We start from the raw sequence: 5,449 nt of genomic DNA on the forward strand, positions 1-5,449 counted from the left end.
CATTTCCATTTTGGTTCCTGGGGTTACTGAACAATCATATCTCATTACCAGTTTGTTCTGGCTGGGGTGGTGGCAGCTCAGAACCAATTTGGTTTTTTTTCCATTTTGGTCCCTATCGTACGTGTTGGCTGCACATGTGTAAACGCACTTCTTTTCAAGGGAGCAAGGCTCTACTATAGCTGTTTTTGCTTGCAATGGCACCAAAGTCACATAGAAAACACAGTCCTCCCTCTAAATCATTGATCCACAGTGTTTGTGAATCCCAAGGAATGAGGAAGGCGTGCATCAAGGCAAGTGCTGGGCAGCTGTGCACACACATGCACGCACACACACTGTTCTTTCTGCATCATCCAAAGACCTGTTGATCTGATTAGTTTCTCCTCAAGCACATGAAAACTCACACAACAATGGACCCCAAAGAAGGCAAGTGTTGGGTGGTGGCTGGGCACACACACTGTTGGGAAACAAGAAAAGCCAGCACAGAGTGTAAGTGTCATGACTGCATGCCATTCATGTCATTCTGACTGAATGTCAGTTCTAGGGACAGCAGTCCATGGCAGATAGACCCCCAGACCCCTCACAGCAAGCACTCCAGTGCATTGGTTGAAAAGGTTTCTATTTAGAGATCCATTAATTTCATGGGTACATCCATAGATGAGTAAGTTGGCAGGAATGGTTATACAAGCATATGCACTATTGATATATGGAGCACAATTCCCCCCTCCCTCTGAGCAATTAGCCTTTAGGCACGAAAATCCTAAAAAGTCCCATGAGAACATAATAGCTTTGTCTGGACAGAGAAAGGCAGAAGATTACAAGGACTCAAACTCCCTCTTTCCCCTGTGAAGAGTTACAGTACAATTGCAAGGTCAACAAGCATACTTGGAGAGATAACAGGCTGGCTACTTTCTCTCAGCATTAGTACTTTTGTTTTTAGGCAGGCCAAGAATGGCATGAGTATAATGGTTACATTATATGAGCATGACATGAAAGCACACAGGATACAGTGGTCAGACCAATACAGAGAGCAGAGAATACATGAGTGGCATGCAGACATGACAGTAAGCAGAAGAGCACTCCATTGCCAACCGGTCTGGAACAGCACAGCAATTTCTTTTTTTTTTAAAAAATAACATTTCTGCTTTAGTGACAAAGCCAATAAATTTTAGCCCTGCTCTTATGACATGTATCTCTGAGCCTTAGTTACATTTCCATATGAGAGGTGAATCTCACCCTGATCTGCTTTGCAGAAGTCTGGGACTCTCTGTTAAAACCCTCCAGATCCCAGCCTGTCCCTCCACAGTGGATAAAAGCACAGAGAAAGGGAGGGCTAGATGTTGGTTTTTCCTTCATGAGTAGAGGGAGGATGGCCCTCTTCCCTCCCCCTATTTTTTCCTACTAAAAGTGGGAGGCTGAACAGGTTTCTAGCTGCTAGTCTCCCTTTCTGACTAAAACTGTTAACCCTGGGTTGAATGAAAAGGAAAAAAGAGAAATCATCAGAAAATAAGCAGAAAGAAAAAAATCTGACCAGATCAGCCCTTCCACATGGAATACTGATCTGAAAAGACTTGGGAGTGCATGCATGCACGTGCGCAAAGCACACAACTGCTACCGGCCTGTCATTTAATGCTAAGTTAACAGTTTTAATCAGATAAGCCCCAAAAGCTTGAAGGCTTTCTGGGCCAGATGAAATTTCTCGCGGTGCTCCTCAACCAGCTATCTTTGGAGGACGTCTTAAGTCACAGTGAGTGCCCCTGGGGCACCAAGGTGATAGCAGTCAGACCCCTTCCTCATACTGAAAGGACAGTTTATGGGTATGAAATAGCATAAACCCCTTGCCAGAAGCCCCAGACACTGCCTGGCCCCAGGAAGAGTGGATGCCAGCAGGCCTGGAGACCAGAAAGTTGCCAAGTCATAGGTCATAGGAGAGTGACTGACTGAACAGCCTCCCGCAGCAGAGATAGTGAGACTTCCTGAGACACACCTCCCCACCTAATCTCATCAATGCCTTTCTCCTACTTACCTAGTCAGGCTGTTCAGCACATCTGATAGCCTTCCTGCCCAATACTTACTGGGTCATCAAGCTATATTTTTACCTGCAGTCCAGCCCAGGTAGTCACATCACTCCATTCCCTACTTATTGTCCTACCTCTGGACAAGCCATTATGGTACTGTTTCTGGAAGCAAGACAGTTTTGCTCCAGGCCACATTTCACCTTATAACTAGGCTGTCCAACTATATGCTCTGTGTGTATTTGTTTTAGTACCTACTCACACACATCCCACTCCGTTGGACTCATTCTCTCCATGAAGTGCTGGTTGTTTTGCTGCTCCTCTGCAGACCTTCTCCTCTCCTAGACTGGTAAATATCACCCATTCTCCAAAACTGCATCCCCATTTCCTCATTGTTTTCCTAGTTAGCTCTGTCTGTTTGCCTTTTATTGTTCTATTAATAAAGAAACCTTTCCTTTAGAACATCTACCTGTTCTCCAAGTGAACAATCCTGGTATACCTTGGTGGAGATCCTACTTACCCCCACTCGCTGCACCTCCATGTATGCTAATTCCTCCAACTCACAAGGAGACACCCCCCCATTTGGGTAACAACAGCACCTAAGCAAAGGTCAGCAGCAGTAGCAGAAGCCCACTGAATGGGCATGAACCACCTCCACATGCCTGGGACCTCCTGATTCTCCTTTATTAATTACTTTTTCTTTCCAATTTTCACTCTAATCTACATAACATAATCCTTTGCAGCAGCCAAGGGCTCAGAAGATGAAGCAGACCCTTCCCTCCTCAAACTCACATGTGCGTGGATATTGCCAGGCTGGCCTTTCCTTGTATTGTGCATAAAATCGCACATAAAGGGATGGTGATGGTGAAGCTAGTGCTAATGGCACCATGCCGTCTGCTGATTCCTCTCCCTGGTGCAAAGCAAACCCCTGATCCCTACGAGCCACTCAATGCCAATGCCATTTTGAAAACAAAATGCACTCATGCACAGCATGCACATCCCCTTCCCACCAATGGAGTTAATGCTCAGTCTCTCCCCTTTGGAGCCAATTAGTTGCATGTGCAGACAGGCTTGCCATTAAGGAAAACAAGATGCTGCCAGATGACCCCCGACTACCTGGCTTGCCTGTGCAGCCAGTACTGAAACAAAATACACAAACTTTTTAGCGGGATGTGGGAGTTATTAGTTACATCTTCGTTTCCCAGATTTGGTTCAGTGTTTCAGAAGCTGCTTTAATGAGCTAAACCACTGAGTGATGTGTGTAACTTTGGCTCATTTTTTTCAGCTACACACCCCTAGTGACTAATAACATTTATTCCAGTATGAGCATTCATAGCACAGAGCTCACTTCTTCAGAAAAAATGGGAAGACCTGATTCGGTTTCGTTTTCTCAGCCATGCCGGACGCTCCTCTCGGCTGGTCCGGGAGGAAACGACCGGGCACCCTGACTGGGCGGCTGATCCGCAAGGATTAGCCCCCAGGACTCCCAGGGAGGGAGCCAGGGTCCGGGACGCTGCGGGAAGAACTCCCCGAAATCAATGCAGGGGGGGGAATTGCCCGTTTGTCCCTATGGAGGCCGGCAGATGTGCGCGGCGCCTCGAGTGCTGCCGGGCAACGAGAAACGGCAAATAAAAGAAACAGGCGGAAGCCCGTAAACAAGCGAATCTCTTCTGTTCTACAAGCATTCGTGAAGGAGAGGTTGATCTGAAGAAGACTTGTTCTTCCCCTTCGCTGAGTTCCAGAACTTTGTTGGCGCCCCCCCCCCAAATGGCAGCAAAGAAGCAAAGTCCCGCTCTCGGTAAGTCAATCTCGGCTACCTTGAAGGGAGAGTCGCTCGAAGAGTTGGTGCGCAGGGCGGTGGTGGAAGCCATAAAACCCTTTGTTGACAAGCTGAACGAAACTGATCAAAGGGTGGGCTTAATTGAAAGCGAAGTGAAAACCATTAAGGCAGCAGCGGGGGGGGGGCAGAGAAGTCTGCTCTGGAAAGTGCGTCACTTGTGAAGGCTACAAAAAAGGAGTTGAAGTTGGTTGAGAACCAGCTGATCGGGCTACAGATGGAACGAACGCAGACAATTTTGCGTCTCCAAAACGTGAAAGAGGAGGAAAAAGAGGATCTGTGGGAGGTGGTCTCGGAACTATTGGCGATACCCGCGAGGACGACTAAAGAAGAGGTTAAAAGCGCCATTTTGGAGGTCCGTCGGGCTTCTTCAAAATATGCAACAAAGCGACAGTTGCCTCGTGAGATCATTATTGACTTTTTATTTAAAAAGATTCGGGACACCATCCTATATAACTCATACAATGCGGATTTGGACTTTATGGGTTTGAAAGTCAAGATTTTGAAGGACGTTCCATTTCTAGTCCGGAAAAGGCGTTTTAAATATAAAAAGTTTGCAGCTCTTCTGAGGGACCATGGAATAAAGTACAAATGGTTATTCCCGGAAGGAATACGGTTTAGATATAAAGATCAGGCCTATAAGATATTATCAGAAGATCAACTAAAGGATTTTGAGAATAAAAACCCAGAACTCTGCTGCACCGAGAACGAAAAAAAGGAGGAGCTGGAGGGGGGGGAGGAGGAGGAGAGCACCGCAACAGCGGTTGCACAGAGAGAATTGCGTCCGGGACCTAGAAGGGGGAGGAAAGTTTAATCAGAATTTGAAATGTTTATTCTCTGTATGATTAACCACTCCATCATTATCCTATGGAGCTATTTTTGTATTATGACAGTATGAAGGGAAACATTGAAGTGTAGTGTTTAGTGTTTGTAGTTCATTCCCCCCCTTTTTCTTTTTCCACCCCCCTTTGTCCCTTCCCTCTCCCCTTTCCTTGTGATAGTCTTGTGTAGTGCTGTGTAGTGTTTTGTAGTTATGAAAAATAAAAAAAAATTATATATAAAAAAAGAAAAAATGGGAAAACCTTTTAGCCTAATTTTTACAGAAAATTACAGAAGGGGAGAGAGCAGAGGAAGGAGTTGAGCAGAGTGAGGCCTAGTATAATAAATCAGGTAAGAAGCTCTATGCCGGGATTTGAGCCAGCTTGGGTACCGCTTGAGCCAGCTTGAGAGCAGAGGGCATGTGTAACCCCTGGGACCTGCCATTTTGGGTAGAAGGGAAGGGGCTGATATTTTTTTGCAAAGATTTGGACTTTTCTGCACTTTCTTCATCCCCTCCCCCAAATGAGGCTCCAGGGATGTCTGCAGATGGGTTTCCTAATTTACATATAGAAGGAGTGATAGTCATTACCAGCCTGAATTCTTTTAACCTAATATCCTGTCTCAAATACAGATATCTCATGCTGCAGAGAACAATATGTGGGTCCTGTAATGGGCAGATGGAGAGCAATCTATTCCCATGTGAAAACTTCCATTGCCTGTAATAAGGAGAGACTAACTTTTTGTCCTAAAGCAACAGAGTTTTTCTAAGCCCCCCTCTAAT

Source organism: Eublepharis macularius, chromosome 5 (assembly GCF_028583425.1).
Source record: "Eublepharis macularius isolate TG4126 chromosome 5, MPM_Emac_v1.0, whole genome shotgun sequence".
NCBI classification, from domain to species: domain Eukaryota; kingdom Metazoa; phylum Chordata; class Lepidosauria; order Squamata; family Eublepharidae; genus Eublepharis; species Eublepharis macularius.